The sequence below is a fragment of the Cajanus cajan genome, chromosome 1 (genome assembly GCF_000230855.2).
Source record: "Cajanus cajan strain Asha chromosome 1, NIPB_CcT2T_4, whole genome shotgun sequence".
Lineage (NCBI taxonomy): Eukaryota > Viridiplantae > Streptophyta > Magnoliopsida > Fabales > Fabaceae > Cajanus > Cajanus cajan.
This window is the reverse complement of record NC_138517.1, coordinates 21,930,517-21,952,573: the sequence shown is the minus strand read 5'-3', so window position 1 is coordinate 21,952,573 and position 22,057 is coordinate 21,930,517. Positions and strand designations below refer to the sequence as shown.

At 31.7% G+C, this 22,057-nt stretch overlaps 1 long non-coding RNA gene across 1 annotated transcript; it reads right to left on the bottom strand.

Moving 5' to 3' along the window:
- Nucleotides 1–6,459: 6,459 nt before the first annotated feature.
- Nucleotides 6,460–8,383, bottom strand: LOC109815043 (uncharacterized). Its single transcript, XR_014434473.1, has 2 exons — nucleotides 7,783–8,383; nucleotides 6,460–6,776 (listed from the first exon to the last, which is right to left on the bottom strand). It is a non-coding gene; the product is annotated as an uncharacterized LOC109815043 (long non-coding RNA).
- Nucleotides 8,384–22,057: the final 13,674 nt, after the last annotated feature.

Genomic DNA, 22,057 nt, shown 5'->3' with positions numbered 1-22,057 from the left:
TAAAGATCTCCATATTTGAAGATACAATAAAACTCAACCAAGAGGTATTTCAGTCAATATTCTTCTCCCTCCTTTGCTTCCTTTATTTTTAATAGATGTTGTTCTAAATAAAAATAATCATGTAGACGTCTTAGGGCAAATCATGCGATTTAAGTTTCAAGTATGTAAATAACCATCCATAAAGGGAATCTAATAATTAAATTATTAATTCTTATTGCTTTAGTTCTGTCATAGGATACTGATTTAGAGTGTTGTGGGGGTGCCTAATACCTTCCGTACACGTAATTGACCCTCGAACCCAATTTTGGTTATTAAGACCATTATTGGATTTTCAAAACTCTTTTCTTTTTGCAATGTTTTGAGTTAAACATTGGTGGCAACTCCATGAACATATTTTCAAAACCATTATTTGAGGATTAGTCTGGCGTCCAGGTATTCCTTAATTAATAAGATTTTTTCAAAATAATAGTCCAAACCATTAGTAGTAAGATCATAATTTTTCAGATTATGACACAAACGAAATACACTCATATAAGTATCAAAATATAATAAATATAAATTATAATCAAATAAAGATAAATCCACGACAACGTATTAATAATATAATATTTTATCTTGTAATAGAATATTAACTATACAATGATACATTGACGTACGTGGTAATAAAACACTAATTAATAATAAAAATGGATCAAATAATAAACTTTGCTTTATATTGATTTAATATTCACACAAAATTTAATCATTATGCATTTATTACCATAATTGCACATGCAATTATATAAAATATTAATCTTCCTCTGGATTGACTAATACGCACATAAGTTATGAGATCATAATTTTTTATATTTTAAAATAAATTAAATTTTATAATAGAAGTTACTTTGGTGAAGAGTTATTTTAATTAATTAATCTTAATATATTTTTTTTTTCTGCATTTAAATTTAAAACTGGAAGCAATTTTTTTCTTCACAGACTACGATTATAATTATTATGAAAACAAATTATCATAAATTGGAAGAAAAAAAATGTCCAAACAAAAACATGTGTAATCTTAACATTACAGTTATACAAATAAATATAAACGGTATATATATAAATCTGGAAAAAAAAATGCCTTAACTCGTGATTATTAAAAAAATTATCATATATCAAATGTTGGATATAATATGCGTTCGACATATTAAGTTATATATCATTTTAAAATTAATTAAATACACAATATTTTTTTTCATGAATCTCAAAATTAAGGATAAAAATAAGTCAAATTTTAAATATGGGTTTATAGGTTGACCTCTTTAAAATCTGACTTGCCCTGACGTCCTTAATAAAAATGTCAAGTTTAAACTTTTAAAAAAAATATATTTATTTAAAAAGACTGTTTATAAATAATAAAAAAAAGTCTATTAGATATGATAAGTCAGCTTGTTCATCAATAAAAATGAATATACATATATTATTAATAATATAAATAAACAAATAATTATATTAGTATTAAACCGAATAATTGTGTCATCTTTTAAATTACTAAATTTTGTTATAATTAAACCAATAATCTTAATAAGTATTATCATAACTATTTTAATTTTTTTAAAATAGGAGTTAGTTATTGATAATGTCTAATGAGATAATTGAAATAATTAGAAAGTTTTTTTTTTAATAAGATTGCATGAGTGTACGCTAGTAAAGGGATATACATGAGTTGTCCCTATGATAGAAAATAATATCTTTTATTCTCTCTTTATGACATTGTATACATACTTCGTATCCCTAAAATCAACAATTGGTATATATCAAAAATCTTTCTTTCAAGAAATCGACTTAGATTGAGAGCTTATCGTATACACTCCAAAAATCATAATGAATACGAAACCTGAAAATCAGTTGCTATACCTCTAGTTTTCAATGGAGAAAATTACCAAATTTGGGAACTTAAGATGCAATCCTATCTAGAAGTAGTAGATCTTTGGGATGACATGGAGGAGGATTATGCAATTCCTCCTTTACCAGAAAATCCTACAATTTCTCAAATTAAAATTTAGAAAAACATAGAAGCAAAGGAAAACAAAGGCCAAAGTGTGTTTATTCATTGTTGTATCATAAGAGATTTTTACTAGAATCATGATGATGAAGTCAGCTAAAGAGATGTGAGATTTTCTCAAAAAGGAATATGAAGAAGATGAGAGGGTCAAAGGGATGAAAGCTCTCAACTTGATTAGGGAGTTTTAAATGCAAAGGATGAAGGAGTCAATAACTATGAAGGAGTATTTTGATCTACTTCTCAACTTTGCAAATCAAGTTAGATTGTTCGGTCAAAAGTTGGAAGACCCTAGAATTGTCCAAAAAAATCTAGTTACTCTTCTTGAAAGATTTAACTCCACAATCTCTTTTTTAGAGACTTTTAAAGATTTGACAACTATTTCCTTCATAGAAGTGTTGAGTCTTTTACAAGTTCAAGAGTAAAAAAGACTCATGAGACAAGAAAGCACAATATTTGAGGGAGCTTTGTTGGAAAAATTGTAGATCAATCAAAGAACCACTACAAGGAAAATGATGAATTGCGACGGACAAATTGCGACGGTTATCCTGAAATCGTCGTCGCTGTGATATTGCGACCCTTCATACGACGGTTTCTACCAACCGTCGCAAAATTTTTCAACATTGCGACAGTTTCTCCCAAAACCGTTGCAAAATTTTCCAACATTGCGATGGTTCCTCCTAACCGTCGCAATTTAAAAGACAAAAATTGAAATAAAAATTCACACAAAGTCATGCACACTCCAAAATTATATAATTTTACTTTCAATAAAAAATAAAAAAATAAAATAATAATGACATGTAATTACATTTAGAAATGTTAAAAAGGAAAAAATATTTTAATATACTATATTAATTTTATTTCTCTATCTTTTAAATTATTTTAGAATAAAAAAGTTTTATGCTGATCCTAAGAAGCTAAAAATTAAACAAATATATATATGTTACATTATTTTTTATGTGTTAATGAAATTAATAATACATCTTAATTGTGGATTAAATCGAGAATATTGAAAAAATAATATATAATTTATGAAATTTATTATTTTAATAGTTAATTAAATATGAGATATTTGATAAATTAATTATCTTTTCACAAATAATAATTTAAAAATCACTTCTAGGTTTGAATATAATACACACACATACACACGTACACATATATATATAACCCCTATTTAATTAGAATTTAAAAGTTATTTTTGGTACAAACTAAATATTATTTTGTCCAAAAATTACGGTAAAATTTGATAAAGTTTAGGATTAAAAATACATTTAATAGTAGATTAGACCAAAAGTAATATTTTTCTTTTGGAAGTATTATATTATCTTAATAAACTTATATTTTATTAACAATTTTATATATATTTTGTTTAATATAAGATACACAATTATCATCAAAAATTATATATATATATATATATATATATATAGAGAGAGAGAGAGAGGAGGAGAAATCAAATGACTCACAAAGTAACTCTTAATAAAGTTACTCTGCTCAATAACTCATGGTATAAGTTAAATTTTATCGATATAATTATTAAATTAAAAGTTATTAAATTTTACTAATAATTAATATAGAAAAAATTGATTAGAAAATAAAACAAGGATAAATACATTTTTTGAATTTTATATCTTAGATTTAAGAGGAATAAATAAATTAAATTAATTAATAATTTATTTTAAATGTTAAAATTTAATTTATAAAAATAATATGTTAAAAGAGAAAGGTTATAATAACACCAGTGTAACTTTTACTTACACCGCTCAATAACTTTATATTAAATGTGAATTTTATAAATCCAATCGTTAGATTGAAAGTTTTTTACTCTTAGATCATATATACAAAATTTTATATTAATTCAAGATGATTTGATACTTCATTCTTGTAAAAAAAATGACGTAATATATATATTTCAAAATATACTAAAATATGAACACTTTGATTACCTTCAAGTTGTTCAATTTTAACAAAATTTGATATAAACATATAAAGTGATATGAACTTTCAATCCAACGGTTGGATTTACAAAATTCACATTTAATATAAGATTATTAAGCTGTGTAATATTTAGTAAAAGTTACACTAGTGTTATTATAACCTTTCTCATTTTAAAATATATAAATTATTATTTAAACTTTTAAATTTATAATAAATAATTTAAATTATATCATAATATTAATTTTAAATAGAAATAAGTAGATTGTTAATTATAAAAGTAAGTATATATATAAATAAAGATTAATTAATAAAATATAATATAATTATTATTAGTAATATAATTATTATATATTTATAACGATTCTGATACACCGGAATGAGAGGAATCCAAAGATAATATAAGTATGAGATTGTATATAGTTGATAATGACTTAAATGAATTAATTTGTACTACTTATACTGACAACATGTATATGCTTTTCTGTAGCTTTTCTCATCAGAACTCCACAGTTAAGTGTGCTTGACTTGGAGTAATATAGGGATGGGTGACCTTCTGAGAAGTTTCCCAAAAACTGTGTAAGTAAGGACAAAACATGCTAAAAAGTGAAGTATTGTGAAATAAAATCCTTGAGAAGAATAGCAACTGAATTTGAGACGTCTAAAAAATTTAATAAAAGAAAAAATAAATATTTAGCGACTGATTTAGAGGCAGTTGGTGCGACGGGTGCTGTAAGGGTCGCAATTCCAATTTTGTGATGGTTTGTGCAACGGTTTCAGTAACCGTCGCAAAATTCACTCGTGACGGACATTTCTGTGACGGTTGGTGAACCGTCGCAATTGTGTCTTTGCGACAGTTTTAACCGTCGCAATGTAGGTCATATAACTGTCGCAAAATCGTCATTTTCTTGTAGTGAACAAAAGAAAAGAAGAAATGGAGTGAAGATCAAGAAGAAAGTTTAGAAGGTAGATCAAGATATCCACCATATCGACACTAGGAAAAGAAAGGTCATCCCCCATTTAGATGTTGGAAAAGACCTCATGCTAAGTGTAGTGAGTGTAATCAAATTGGGCATGAAGTTGTTATATGTAGAAACAAGAATCAACCACATGGTGAAGAGGAAAAGATTGTTAATCAAAAGGAGGAGGATTACTTGTTTGTCATCACATGTTTCTCTAGCATGAAATTAAATGAAAATTGATTTATTGACAGTGGTTGCACTAACCACGTGACAAACATTAAGAATCTATTCAAGGAACTAAGCAATGCAAGCACATCAAAGGTTCAAGTTGGAAATGACAAGTATATATTGTTGTGAATGGAAAAGAAATAGTAACAATCTCAACTTACTTAGGTAAAAAAGTATGATATTGCCATCTAGGAATGAAACTCTAGTTTAGAGAAAGCAACTATTATGCAGGAGTGCACAAATAAGCAAGTGCAATTAAGGGAAAATGCTTTAAGAAAAGAATTTTCTAAAATTTTAGCTAGAAAATAAAATGAAATAAAGTAGAAAATTGCAAAAGTTGAGCATGGTGAGAAGTATTTAAAAATTCTTAATCTAGAGTTGAAGACTGCTAAATCAAAGATATAGAGTTATGGTACAAAAATATTGTCAATGAGGTTTGAAATTAAAGAGTTGACTAAAAAATTTAAAGTTGAAAGTTCTAATAAGACTCAATCATATGAGAGAGGAGCAATATTTTTTAGCAGGAGAAGAGTCTTTTACAAAAAAGATTGAAGTGCTAATGACTTCACCGAGTCAATCTAAATTAGCATGTTAAATTTTGAAGGATGAAGATAAGAGTTTTCAGCTTCTAAGGCAAAGAGTGTTGGAAATGTGCCTTTAAATGTTGTCAAAGCAATTTTGATTTTTAATTTAATTGTCAAATTAGTTATTTGATAAAAATGTTATTATGTTGTTAGCAGATTAATTTCAAATTTTATTCTTCAATTATTATTAAAAACTCTTAAAATCATGAAGTATGATTTTTATTCAATTATTTTAATGTATTTAAACATAAGTCATATTCCATAAAATAAGGTATGTTTTGCATTGCTTTTCTCTATCCTAAGACTAAAATCAACATGGGTATGAAATAAACTATTGAAAAAAGAATATCTATTTTGTATAAGCTCGCAATCTTCAACAGCAATAAATTATTGCTTATTTTGTATCAATATTACAGTTAAAGAAAATCTATATATATATATAGAGAGAGAGAGGAGGGTTCAAACGATATCACTGTAACTTTTACTAAGTGTTACACCGCTCAATAACTTTATATTAAATGTGAATTTTATAAATTTAACCGTTAGATTGAAAGTTCATATCTCTTAATTAGATCATATATGTCAAATTTTGTTAAAATTGAACAACAACTTGAAGGTAATCAAAATATTCATATTTAATATATCTTGAAATGTATATATGTACGAATTAAGTTATCAAAGTTATCGCATTGTATGTAGCAAAATAACGTACAAACTCCAAAGCATAACACAAACATTTCTATAGATATGCATATATAGCAAATAGTTACTTTCTACACACATATACAACTTTTTTTCACACAACTACCGTCTCGCAAAGTAAAAAGAGGGATGAAAAGGTTGGAGTAGCTACAGAAAACATATATATATATATATCCATGAACTTCTAATAATTAAACGATGCACGAGAACAACTTAATTAGAGCTCCTGTCACTAAGCATTAACTAATTAGTTTGAGGATCTGATCCTTTTGAAAGATCTGGGATTCCATAAAATGGCCTAATTATTAAACTTGTGATAAGTTCCTGCCCAAAAAGAAATCACACAAATATTGTTGAAATATTTTATAACAAACTGCAAAAATAAAAAGAAGAAAAGAAATATTGAAAAGAGATAATTTCTACTATTAATAAAGACAGATATATCTTTTTGCTGTATACATTTTGTTAATTGTTTTTACCTCTTAATTTCAAAATATTTTTTCTCTCGTACTTCTTTTTTTATTATTTTTTCTCTATTTTTTCATAAATTTATTTTTCAAAATTTTCACACTCTCCAAGTAATTACTTAAAACCGTTCGCATGCATCTTTCGATTGTTAGCCACTCACACATAATTCAACTTCAATTATTTTTATTATTTATTTTATTTTTGTTTTTTAAGAAAAATATATAAAAATTCGAAGTGTCTTTTTGACACTAATAATAATAATAATAATAATAGATTGATTTTTATTTTCATAAACTGTTTTTTGTTTAAAAAGACAAAGAAAGCAGATATTGTATCTCACCCTAAATTCTAAACAGATTCACACCAAACTTGTATCTAATCACATATATTGTATCACTCACCACTTGCAATGTCACACCAATTGACACACAGCCTTGAGTTAACAACACAAAACAAAAGAAGAAGAAAAAAGAGAAATCTCCCACTTATTATTTGGTCAGTTTGTTTAAAATAAGAAAAAAAGTGATTATAAAAGAAATGTCGTTTAAAAATATAATTTAAAAAGTAGATAGAAATTATTTTAAAAAAAAAATAGATTTTTTTTAAAATGAAATAGAAAGTTTAGACAAATATATAATAAATAATATAAGACTACATATTTATTAAAAAAATATTTTTAAATAAAAATAAATAAACGGTTTCGTTGTGTTTTAATTTGAAATTTTCATTGTTAAGATGCAATTCGTTGTTAATTAAGTAGCATAAAATATTCTAAATTGTTTTTAATTAAATCCAAAAAAAAAGTAAAAAGTAAATAATAATGTACTAAATATTTTCAATTTGAAGAAAGAAAGAAACTTACAAAGCTTCCAGAAGTTGAACACTCCTCCTTAGCTGTTTGTTCTGTACTTGTATGAACTTCTTGGTAGTTTTTCTTGCCCTTGCTTTCATTGCTTTCTAGGGTTGTAGCATCCTCTCCTGAATCTGAAGAAGAAGAAGAAGATTTCACCACTGAGCTTACATGTTTTCTTTTGTTGGCTCCAATCTCTAACCCTAAACATTTGAAGACAGACTTGAGAGTTTCTTCAAGAAAATACCATGGATGGTATAAATAAAATGTGGCATTATTCCTCACAGGAACCTCGTCCTCTTGGTTTGTTGATGTTCCTTCCATTCTTTTTGGCCTTTTTTGTGTTTCAAACTTTCAAAGTTGAGCTTTAAATGTTATTCAATATGTGTTTCAGGTGGGGTGTCATACTCTCATAAATATAGGCTCCACACCATTAAGTTACAACATTTAATATTGTCTTTACTTTTTTTTTTTTCTGATCAATAAATATTGTCTTTACTGAAATATTTTTTTTTATAACTGTTCCAGAACTTATATAAGAAACTTATAACAAAATTAATAGTTATATTAGTTAATTTTATTAATTTAAAAATATTATAATTTATTAATTTTATCTTATTATTTGTAATTAAACTCATAAGAGAAGTAAAAGTATCACTGTTATTTATCACTTTAAAAAGTTAAGAAAGATTATTTTTTTTTTAAAAATGTCCTTATTTATTAGTATCTCAATCAATTAAATGGATTTGTTTAAGAAAGTTGTTTTTATTATAAATTCTTTTAAAAAATATGAATGATTACCTTAAAATTAAGCATAGAATATGATGGAAATTTCAAGGAGTTAGGAATTGAATTGTTATATATAACTTCTTTTTCAAGTTTTTTCTTAAATCTTTTCCTTTTTACATTCCTCAAGCTTCTTCAAGGTCTCCAATAGAGGATGAAACCTCTAAAATCATCTTCAATGGTGAAGAACTCTCTTCAAGTGGTGTCACTTCAAGGAAGAAGATAAATCACTTCAAATTTCACCACACTCTTAGGAAAAAGGATAAGAGAATTGGAAGCAAATTAAAGAGAGAATTTAAATTTTTGAGAGAGAAATCTTGGCAACCTCAAATATATGCTCCAAAAGTAGTACAAAATGGGTCAAAACTACGATATATAGAGTTTAGTTGGCTTATGATGTAGGCTAAACTAACCATGATTAAGTGTAACCATAGTTAGCTATCTTATACTTAAGCTAATTAACTCTAGTTAAATGTTTACAAGTCTAGTTAGTTGCCTAGAAGCTTATGGAGCAAGCTAAGTTAATCCTAGTTTAAGAATAACATAGGTTAACTTAAGTTAACTCCAACTACCCGACTTAATCATTACAACTACTAGACTAATTACTTTTAACAAGTTTGTTGAAATGTGACTATCAAAGCCATGTGACTTAATTTGTAGCTTGAATGACAAGCTTGGCATGGTTTGGACGTTTAAACCTTTGGGCCATAAAATGATTTGGGCTATCTAAGTCCAAATAAGTTGAACAAGACTTTGCTAGTTACACTTCCCCTAATATACTAATTATACCTTTATGTAATACAAGGACAAAATTACCTACACTACTTGACCCAAAATACAAAGTAAAAAATATCTTAATACAATCACTACTAAAATGAATTATATGTAAAAAATGTATAACAACAATAAGAGTCTTTTAAGGTAGGATAGGCCTCCAAAGGTAGGTACCTTACAAAATAAGGGTAAGTACCCTACAATTCTTCAAACCAACTTTATCAACCTTTACCCTTCTTAGACTTATTTCTTCCAAAGGGATTCTTGGGAAGTAGGTTTCCATCATCCCCTCCCTCTTCAAAAGGATTTGTCCTCAAATCAAGTGGTTCTTCCACATAAACAACATCGCCTACAAGACAAATAAGAGCAAATCATTATAGATGATATATTCATATAATATGTGTGGAAAGTGCACTCTATGAGGAATTCTTTCTATAGTCCTAATAAGGTTCCCTAGGCTGGGAAGGATAGACTCTCTAAGAATAAGGATAGGATCCTCATTATAGTATAGTTTATATGTAAAACTAAATCTTAAAAATGTGAAGGTATTAAACCTATAGCGAACTAAGGAAGTACTTCTACATACTAAGGTATCGTGTTTGAGGTACCCTATGTAGTAACCTGGGTGTCTACAAGAAAACAAACTGAACATAACAAGGAAACTACCTAGACAATACTTGAACATATTATTTGTTAGATACGAAATGGAAGAGGGTGTGGAGAAGAGTCTAGAAAGCTCCTATAATCTAATTTTGTCTTGAAGGAAATTAGTCAAGTTAAGTTTAAAAAATTTGAACTTCCTTTAAGATTAAAAAAAATAAAAATAAGACACCATGAGATATATCTAACAAACAATATAAAATAAAGGTTGGGTGCTTTATTATAACAACTAAAGTAGACAGAGACCTAAAAAGACAATGGTTGTCTACTTTGGGCACCACTAAATTAAAAGCATAAGAAGTAGAACTAGGTGAAGTCCACTTTTTCTTCACTAAACTAAGAACTTGAGATCCTTTCTTTTCAAAAATATTTTGGTTTTGGATCTTAATCTCCAAGCCCATGGCAGTAGTAGGAGAAAGGCTAAAATCTTTGTGAAGAGAAAAAGTCTTTTTGCAATCATTTTTAATAGAAAAATGATTTTTCCTTATCACAAGATTTTTGGAAGAGACATCATCCTCCTTACTCTTCTCTAAGAGTAGTGTCTTCTTTTCTTTTTCTTTTTTCTTTGTCATTTTGAGTAAACTTGTGAAGGTGATAAAGGATTCAACATATGTCTTTTTTCCTAGATGGGTAAGGCATATCATATTGGTGAGTCCATCATGGATGGCTTGCCTATCATATTGCCAAGGCCTCCCAATTAATACATGACTTTCTTTCATGAGAATTATGTCACATAAAACTTCATCTTTGTATTTTCCAATGGCGAAAGAAATGTTTACTTGGTCATTGACTTCTATTGGTCCATCCTCATTAAACCATTGTAATTTGTGATTTTGGATGGGTAATAGAAGTCAAGTGTAACTTTTCAACCAACCTTGCACTAAAATTATTACAAGAACCAATATCCATGATGAGAGAACAAGTATTTTTCAAAATGTTGCATCTTGTATTAAATAAGTTCTCTTTGAGATTGGTGTTGCTCTTGTAGTTGGTATGCAAGCAACAACAAGAAGGTCTCCATCCCAAGGTGGAGCTTCTTCACTATAGAATGAAGAAGATGTAGTACTATGACTACTATAAATGTCAGTGCCCCTTAAAATCATTATTAGTTGGGCATTGCAAGGCTATGTGTCCTCTCCCTAAACATTTAAAGTACTTGATAGAATTTGTTCTAGATTCTATTTAAGATTTATCTCTAGGTTTTTCTTTTTCTTTCTTTTTATTCTTTTCTTGTGACCTTTCTATGTTCGATTGGGAGGAAGACCCTTCCTTCTTGTAATCTTTCCTAGGGTAAGAGGTAGACTCCTTCCTTCTTGTAATATTTCCTAGGGTAAGAGGTAGACTCCTTTCTAAGGTTAGGTTTTCTCCTTAATTGATTTTCTACCCTTACATAAAGTTGAACTCGTTCATTAAAGTCCCTATATGGTAAAAGCTTAACCTTGTCCCTAATATCTATGTTAAGGCTACTTTGAAATCTTGCAATGGTGGTTATTTCTTCTTCCCTACCCATTAGCATAAGAAACTCCATCTTTTGCCTATATTCCTCCACACTTTGATTTCTTTGTTGGAGTCTTTAGAACTTGTCCATTAACTCCTTCTCATAATCAGGAGGAATGTGTTTTCTCCTTAAGGCACTCCTAGGTTCATTCCAATATCTAATGGATGGCTCTCTCATAATTACTTTTCTCTCACTAGGGAAGTCCACCAATGCATGACACTCCCTTGAAAGGCTAGGGTGGCCAGAGGTACTTTTTTTTCTTCACTCACATTGTAGTAAGTGAAAATTTGTTCTACCTTCATCTCCCAATCTAAAAAGTCATCTATACTATCTTTTCCATGGAAGGGAGGAAGGTTTATTTTAGGCTCATTAAAAGTTTATTGTTCATGCCTATGTCTATGTTGCCTAAGAGGCTTTTGGTAATGGTTTTCATCATAGTGGCTACTATAATATGAATCACTTTGGGAGATGTGAGAAGCTATTTGATGATGATCTTCTCCATAATCACTTTTGGGCCTCTCATTATTTTTAGGCGTTTCTACTTCCTTACCCCTTTTGGGCTTAGAAGTCCCCTCACCATCCCTCTTGGGTTTACTAGACACACCATTCCCATGAGAATGACTAGCCATGCGTTTGGCCAACATCTCTCTAAGGGCCTCATTGTTTTTCCTATTTTTTTCTTCTCTCTTTATATTTTCTTCTTCCTTTTTCCTAATATATTTTTTTAATTTTCTAAGTTATTCTTTAGTAGAGCTCTTATCACTATTAGAGTTATAACCATGCACACTATTATGTCTAGAAAGATCACTCATCTTTACTTGAAAAGGTTCTCACAAGATTTGCAAATAATAGACAAGGGAGCCTTCTAAATGAACTTGGAAACGTTCCTAAATGTGTTGAAAATTAAACTAAAATGAATATAGCAATAAAAAAAATCAAGTAAAAACATATACTAGTCGAAGTCCCTAGGGTGAAATTCTAAGTGACACTTAGAGCCCCTAAGAACATTTCCACAAGTACTAAACGATTCTAAAAAGTAAATTGGGCATGTCCTTAGCGGAAGCCTAAGTGAAACTTTAAGTCCCTTAGGACACTTTCACAAGTATTAACGAATATTAAGTTTCACTAATAATACCTAAGAGAGGTGGGAGAACACTAAAGGCTTTCCAATTAAAACACTTCTAAAGGTCAAGTGCAAGCTTAAGGAAACAAATAAATATCAAACAAGTTAATCCACAATGAAACTAATTGAAATACAAATGAAATATAATTCAAAAAATTAGAAATGAATTTAGTGACAGGCTTGGAGACGGATTTAGTGACAGATTAGCTTACAATGGAAAATTTTTGTCTCTAATTTCGTTGCTATTTCCCTTTCTTCAAATTTCCCTACAAGATAAACATTCAAGTTAGCGTCACCAAAGTGTCTCACTCAAGATTTTAGGTACCTAAATCTCCCAAAAGTTACAGCCCCTTTTAAAATAGTTCTAATATGTCTTAATTATCAACTTCTTTCTAAGTGTGATAACTTGAAAGTGAACCTATCACTACCAAGAGTTAACAACCAACAAAAGAGAGTGGAAGTCAATAAAATCAAGACTAAAAAGCACAATTAGATGAGACTAAACTCAAGTAAGAATATATGTGACAAACTTAAATAATATTAAAAGATACAAAACAAGAAAATAAAAGATAATTTCAACACTAGCTTTCAAAGGAATAGTCATGGAAATGATACTAGAGTTGATTACAAAATGAATAAAAATTTGTGCTAAAACTTTAAGAGATTTTAATTTGTTTCCAGCCACTAAATAGAGAGTAAACCAAAGGAAAAAATACACACAAAAAAAATCATAAGACCAAGTGCTCTAAACTTTCTTTGTCTTACACTTTTGTTTTTCTATCTTTTGCTTTTGTTTCTTTTTCTTTTGTTGCCTTCTTGGCTCTTTTTTTTTTACACTGAATATGAGCACTAAAGGTGGCCTAACAATGAATTAAAAAGGTTTACAAGTGGTGGAAAAGAGTCATAGGAAGTGTAAGTGTACTAGATAAGTTTCTAGGTTACTAGTAACTAGTTTTGCTTCTAGTTTGTTCTCTTTTTTGTACACTTTCTTTAATTTAAAATTTACACTTCCTAAACTGATTTTATAACTCAAATAAATCACAAAAGACTCAAGGAATTATTGGCCTTAAATTGCTAAGTAAGAGTTAGCAAGTAAAGTTCACAAAATATGACACTAGGACATGCTAGATCTAGTAACATGCATAGGAATCATTCAATGAGCACTTATAAGGACACTAATATGTGCAGTCAGCAATATAGCCAAACAAAAACATAGAATAATATTTATAGATTTCAAAAGAAAAAGGCACACAAGAGAAGTAATGACAAGTAAAACAACTACATAAGACTTCTAAGAAAAAAACTAAGAGATTAAGAAAAGAAAAATGCATACAACTACTTGTTTTTATTTGGAGTTTTATTTTGATTGAATGTTTTGGAGTTTCAAAATAGATATAAACAATCCTAAAACATTACAAATGCAATAACAAGATTAACCTAAATGAACACAACAAGATTGATCCATATAGATTGATGTATGAATCAAAAAATTTCAAGATAAAGTGAATTGTTCTATAAATTTATAGTTGTGACACGAACAATTCTAATCCATACAAACACAATACAATCAAGGAACAAACACAAGGATCAAATCAGAACACTACACAAGATGAATTAACTGAACAAATTAAAAGGATGCTTAAGTAAAGTGTTTACCAATGAGACCTAACTCTTGATACCAAATGATGGAAACCTCAAGGAGGAACTAAATTATTGTAGCTTCTCCTTCAAGTTTCTTCCTAGATCTTTTTCCTTCTTGAAACTCCTTAAGCTTCTTCAAGGTCACTAATAGAGGATAAAACCTTTGGAATTGTTGCAACCTGAAAATTTTCGATCTTGCGACCTATGGTTTAGACATCCTTTTAAAGATCTCAACAATTAAGGAATGCCCGGACACCAGACTAATCCTTAATTAATGGTTTTGAAAAATGAGTTCATGGAGTCGCCACCAATATTTTACTCAAAACATTGGAAAAAGAAAAGGTTTTTTAAAAATCCAATAATGGCCTTGATAACCAAAATTGGGTTCGGGGGTCGATTACGTGTAGGGAAGGTATTAAGCACCCCTACAACGCCCTCAATTGGTACCCTATGATGAAGTTAGCGTTATAAATAATAATAATATAGATATTAAATCCCCTTTTATTAATAACTATTTACATGCTTGAAATTTAAATTATACAATTGACCCTAAAATATCTACATGATTGCTTTTATTATAAATAATATTTATTAAAGATAAGAAATAAAAGGGAGAGAAGAAAATTAACTGAAATACCTCTTGAACGAGTTCTATTAATCTTCAAATATGGAGATTTAGGTGCTTTGTGTCAACCTTTCACACTACAATAAGTCTCACAAAACTCAAGAAATACAATAGGAGAGAGAGAGAGAGAGAGAGAAAATTCGAGCTCTAAGGAGTCTGCACGAAATTTGGAGTCTTGAGAACTGTGGCCGAGATTTCTATTTATAAGCATCAGATGTGGGCCGGAACGACCCGTTTTGGATTCGGAATGGCCCGTTCCGGATCCGAACGTTATGTATTATTTTTGCACCCTAGAACGGCCCATTCCGGGAACCAGAACAGCCCGTTCTAAAATGAGAACGGCCCGTTTCGGGGTACAAATTTTAGGCCCTTTGATTGGTTTGGAACGGCCCGTTCTGGTCTGGAACGGCCCGTTCAAACCTACAATTTTTAGGCCTTTTAGGAGCCTCGGAACGGCCCGTTCCAATTTTGGAATGGCCCGTTCCGGGCCACTAAAAATAGTTGATTTGGGCTTTTGGGCCCTCCGATGTCCTATCTTGTTGTTTGTATGCCCAGGACGAAATTGGGTGTCTACAGCTGCCCCTCTTTACTTGTCCTTTAGAATAGTAATGTGTTGCTTTTTCAAAAGCAAGTAAAGACGTAGACATTTCGTTCGGGTCTTCTCTTCATCTCTTTGGTGTTGGCCCTTCTGCATTGTTTCCCTTAAATAGGTGTATTTGTTCGTATCCTCACCCTTTAGAGCAATTGCGTACTCTATTGGGTAACAAGGCTGAAAAACTGTATACCTAATCTTCAGTCTTCGAGTAGAAGCTTCATTGTCTTTCTTGTGATAATGTGTTCCTTTATTTGTAGCTTGTTGAAGAGGGAGTATATTCTGAGCTCAGCCTCTCCAGGCTGGATTGATATTTAGGGCTTTAGCCGCCCCCCTCTAAGGTCAGATAATCCTCTTTGTTGTTGAAGTAGTTTCATAGCTCAGCCTTTCCAAGCTGGACTGATATTTTAAGGCTTCAGCCGGCCTCCTCTAAGGTCAGGTAACCCTCTTTGTTGTTGAAGTAGTTTCGTAGCTCAGCCTCTCCAAGCTGGACTGATATTTTAAGGCTTTAGTCGGCCTCCTCTAAGGTCAGGTAACCCTCTTTGTTGTTGAAGTAGTTTCGTAGCTCAGCCTCTCCAAGCTAGACTAATATTTTAAGGCTTCAGCCGGCCTCCTCTAAGGTCAGGTAACCCTCTTTGTTGTTGAAGTAGTTTCGTAGCTCAGCCTCTCCAAGCTGGACTGATATTTTAAGGCTTCAGCCGGCCTCCTCTAAGGTCAGGTAATCCTCTTTGTTGTTGTAGTATTTTCATAGCCTCTTCAGGCCTTAGTATTTTCATAGCCTCTCCAAGCCTTAGTGTAACATCCTGAAATTTTTTACTAATGTAATAATTAATTGTTATTATTATTTTTATATATGGAGATTAATTCTTATGATTATTTTAACCAATTAAATGAGTTTTATAAAGTATTTTAGATATTTTTAATGAATATGAATATTTTAATAATAATTATTTACGAAAAAATATTTTATATTTTAGTAGCCTAGAACGGGCCATTCCAAAATTGGAACGGGCCGTTCCAAACTACTAGAATAGCATATAAATCTTGCATCGAAACGGGTCGTTCCAAGACATGTCTTTATGAGAAAAATTTGAAACCAGAACGGGCCGTTCCGGTTTAAGAACAGGCCGTTCCAGTACACGATTTTATAAGAAAATTTCGAATCCAGAACGGGCCGTTCTGAATGAAGAACGGGCCATTCCGGTTACATTTTTTACATAGCATTAATAAGTCCAGAACGGGCCGTTCCGGTGGCATATTTTTGAGGTGACGAAGGAATCCAGAACGGGCCGTTCCGGTGGCATATTTTTTAGGTGACGAAGGAATCCAGAATGGGCCGTTCCGGATTTGGAACAGGCCGTTCTGGCCGCGGCCTGGTGCCTATAAATAGAGCGTTTTGCACTCTTTAAAATTTATTTTCTTCATTTTCTTCATTTTCTTATCTTTTTCCTCCTTTCTCTCTGAAGAAAAAGGGGAACCTAGAGGGGGTGACCAACAAGATTCAGCTCCTACTTATCGAGGTAAGGGGGGAGTGAGAAATCTTGCTCTGGGTGTGGGAATATATGCTGGGTAGTGGGATTGGCCCCCAATCCTGTGTTTGCTGTATTTTTTTGTATGCTCATGTATAAGGGGTTTCTCCCAATTGTATCTGTTTTGTTTATTATTTTTCTTATATGCAATTAATTGTATGATTTAGAGTGCTCTATGGGTTCCTATGGGAAACCCTATGAGAAATAGGCAAAATATAAATATTTTCTGTTTTGATTTCTGATTGCTCTATTGTATTCCTTGTTAAATGTAATGTGTAACTATATGATTAATTTTGAGAATAAATATGTTTTGATATGATTTAGAGTGCTCTATGGGTTCCTGCGGGAAACCCTATGAGAAATAGGTAAAATATAAATATTTTCTGTTTTGATTTCTGATTGCTCTGTTATATTTCTTGTTTGATGAGATGTAAAAATATGTATTTAATTTTATAAATAAACGAGTTTTGATATAAATTAAAGTGCTCTGTGAAGGCTTGGTGAATATGTTGAGATAATGTGATAATGTGAAATGTGATTGAGACATGAGATATGAAATGTGATAATGAAATATGATGAGATAATGTGATGATGTGATATGACCATGGGAAATGATAATGTGATATGAGAATTCATAGAGTCTTGATTGACATGCATCATTTGCATAAGTGTTTTAAGGGTACGATATGGAATACACCGCCAAAGAAGGCCCCCTAGTGTAAAAGCTTTGGGGATTAGTCCTTGGGGATAGCTCGGTTTGGAAGTCCCAGTCTCGCCCATTGTGTGCATAGGATGTATCTTGCGCGGCTTAGCTATCCCAACGAGACTCTAGTAGTATATCCTTCTAGTGAGAGTGCGCAGAGGGTGTGACCCGGCATGTACTCCTAGACTACTCTTCGTGTATTGCTAGAGGCAATATGCCATGTGATGTTTTACTGGCGCCACATGCATGATAACATGTAGTCCGTGTCCATACACGTGCATTTTCAATGTTATATAATTAATTGATATTTTTATGTCTTGGATGAGTGAGATGTAATATTGTTATTAATAAATCTGTTATATCTATCTTGTTTGTGTTTGGCTATTCGGTGTGTATTTCTACACTGTGAGCTAGAGTGAGATGTTTCTCACTCCCTTTTCTTTTTGTTGTTCTCCTTTGACTGTTGTACAGGTGATTATCAGCGTGAGGCTGGAAATGTAGGTGATGAAGCTTAGGCTTCAGTGTTTGGCTTTGCTCTGATAGGACATGTGACATCGGGGTGTAGATAGGATTAGATTAGGATGTTCACTTATTAAATTATTTTTGGAGACTTTACTTTTATTTTTTTTTTAATTATAAAATGTTTTATTATTCAAATTTTATTATTATGTGTTATGATATGCGGGGTAGAGGGTGTCACACTTAGTATTTTCTTATCCTCTCCAGGCCGTAGTATTTTCGTAGCCTCTCCAGGCCGTCTGCTGGTGATGATGATGTGATTGCCCCTTGACGAGGATTGCTAGTAGGTGGTACCCTTGTGCTGGCGGGCAAAGGAGTAGATGGTTGACGGGGATTCTGGTGTTGCCCCTGCCATATGAGTATTGTGATGCCTCTCCAGGTGTAATGTTGAGTCCTTTCGATGACTGATTGTTTGATTGTTGATGGATGGTTGTGGAATGAAAGACTACCCCTAGGTGAATGGGCAGGAGATGTTTGTTGTGCCCCTGTGTTGGTGGGCAGAGAAGTGGATGGCTAGCAGGGATTCCAATGTTGCCCCTACCACGTGAGTATTGTGATGCCTCTCTAGGCGCCTTTTTGTGGTAGGTTTTTTTTTTAATTTTGTATCTTTATTTAGCTTCGTCCTTTTCATATTTGAAGCTTGCCTTTTTCTGCTATTTTTCTAAATGCTTCAGCTTTTTCAACATGTACGAAGCTTGCCTTTTTCTATTTTATCTTTTGTTGTCATCATTGGTGGAGGGATCCCATCCCATGATGATGTTATTTTCTCAATCTTTATTGATGAGTATTATTTTGGAAGCCACTCCTAGCTTTGGTTAGGAAGTCATTCCTGGTCTTGACATTTTTTTGATCATCCTTCATTTAGTTGAGGAGTAAGGCGCGATGGCCTCTTCATGCTTACAGACTTGCTTGTTTGGTCGATTCTATTCTACTCCACTGTTGATATGTCTTTGCTTAGTGGACACATAGAATCACTTGGGGTTGCCGTTTGTCACTGCTTGGCTCATGGTTGGCTGTTTAGCTTGTGCTTCGTCCTGATGACTCCTTCTAACCCATAGGAAGTAGAATGCATGGATGCATGGATGCAATGAAAATGCAAGACAGGAATGATTCTTTTATTTATTCCATTTTTTTGTGTAACTCCCTTCCATATGCCCCTACCGCATATGCATGCAATGCAATTTATGCTCATGTGTTTAGTCCTAAACATGCAATTCAATTTTTTTTTAATTTCGGAAAATTAACCTGTGCGCGTTAAGGTTAATGTTGACGATTCCTTTTTATCCATGCCATTTGTGATCATTGTCGGGGTATGTTCTTTTGAACCCAAGATCTTAGTGGCTCCTTAATTATGTGGTCAAACATCTCCAGACTCTGTTCAGGGACTTCTCTGTCTTCCCTCTGTGAGTATTCACTGTGCCTTTTTCGTGTATCTTTTCGGTATCGTTTTAATGCCATAAGGGTTAAGAAAAGAGAAATGAGGGATGTTTGTATTTATTTATTTATTTTTTCAAAAGGGTTGTTAGAAGGGATTTTCTCAAAAGGGGTTTTTAGAAGAATGGCTAGCCAAGGTAGGCTTTGGTGTTTAGGTTATCAAACAAAACGTATTTGCTACAAGGAAACTATTATTGTGTTTTAGCCTTTTTGGAAAGTGGAGTTATGACTTGGGGTCGTGCTCTGATTGAATGATTTTCCGGAGTTGCCTTTCGGTTTTCAACTCAGGTTTTTGCTTTAACGTCCTAACTTTTTCCTAGGTCACTTGGGATGTGTTTCCTAGCAGACATTTTTCTTTTAATCCTTACTTTTGCCTAGGTTACCCTTTTTGATTGTGGGTCCCCTAACAGATCTTGCCCTAATTTTTTGCAGCCCCCTTAGTGGGTTTCTGCCAGGCTTTCATTTTTGCAGCGGTTTTGTGGGACACCCTTATTTTTATTGAACCCTAGTCATATGTTTGGATTCCTGATTGTTCCTTTGTTATCCTTTTCGTGCTATTATCGAGTAACATCTTTTTCGCAAATACATTTTTTTGTTAAGGGTTGATGGATGAGGCCTAGAGTGAATATTAAAAGGGAGAAAACAAATGAAGGAGTGTTATGGCATTTAAAACAATACTTCCAATTTACACGTGCCCCTTTAGCAAAGCTCGAAGGCTCGGGCATGCCCCGAGTTCGTGATTCGTACACGGAGAGATAGACGGAGGTTGCCCCCTAGAGAGTCATGGTTGATGATTGGTCGGACTACTTTAGGAACACATTCCCACTTACTTGAATGTCGGTGTTTTGAATTTGAAGTGAGACCTTTATAGATTCTTGCTTCTCAAAGGGAATACTCAAGCTGCCTTTTGGTTTTTTCAACTCGAGCAGGCGTTGCTTTTTTTTTATTTTTATGTATCCCTAATTTTTGCATAGGATGTATCCTATCGGAATTTTGATTCTTTTTTTATTTGCCCTAATTTTTGCCTAGAACGCCCCATGCGGGTTTTCGTCCTAGCGGGTCCTCATCATGCAATGCCTTTATTCTTTAATTGGGTTTTGTCTTGTAATTTCCTAGAAGCAAGGATTCGTCTATTCTTGATCATTCTTCCTATCCCGACAATTGTCGTTTCCACATGGGGAACTCTTGGTATTTGAATCGTCAATTTGGGCGTGTTATGCCCCCCAGTCTTCTTGCACAATTACTGGTTTTTAAGTGCTTCCAATTTGATGTATCGAGTTTGCACTTGATTACCAGTGATCTCATTATTTGGTTAACATGCACAGGTTAAGTTTCCCTTTTTATTCTTATTTATTATTTACAAGGAAGGCATATTATCTATATGAAGTGCAAAATAAGATGCAAAGGTGATTGAGAAATTCAACAAATATCATTCTCATTGATTTGTTTGTTTAGAGAACATTCTTTGTACAAATCTTTCGGTGCACTTTGACGATGTTGTAACAGGCTGCAGAAGCTAATGCTTGAGTGATGTCCCTATAGACATGCTTGCTCGTTCGTTGATTTGCAATTAGTTCTTGTTTCTTCTCAAATTCTCTTCTTGTTATTCCCATCAGAAGTAACCGTCAATAGGATCTTCGGGTTCACCACTATTTTGATGATTGCCAAAATTTTCATCTTTATTGACGAGGTTCATGAGTCAAAGAAGAAAGATGCAGTTTGGAGTGATCTGATAACGAATTGGAGGTGTAAGGGAGCTTATCATCAATTTTTTTTTTAAACTCCCTAGGTTCATGATTTCTCGTTCATCAGTAGAGTTTTCTTTAGCTTCCTAAACTATGTTCTTTTGAAGCAAATTCTTATTTATTTTTTTGTGCTTCAATTTCCTTTTTTGCGTGCCTCCTTTTCGAAATTTCAAATAATCTCCTATTTGGGTTAAGGAATGAAATCTTTCTAAATTGGAAGAAGTCTGAGAAGATGTAGACTTTGCCTTTTGTTGAAAGGATGATGAGAGTCCAAAGTCTAGTAGGCCTCCTTTGTATAAGGGCACACGATTCTTGTACTTTAGAATGTTCTTCTTTCTCAAAAATCTTTACATACTATGTGCCTTCCATTTTCTAGTGAATATATATGCTAAACTAAAAGATGCATGATATTTGTTTTCTACCTAAATTTTATCATGTTTTTGACTAAGGGTTATGATGCATGATTTTTTTTGCTATATTTTTTTTGTCTTTTTTTTTTAAATAAATTACCCTATATGATGCTTTAGAGTTAGGGTATACAAAAGAGAGTTAAAATTTTTATCATATTTTTTTATTAATATCTATTTGTTTGTAGTTTTTATCCATTTGAAATAAATAAACACAAACAAATGCAACACACATATGCTCAAACAAATGT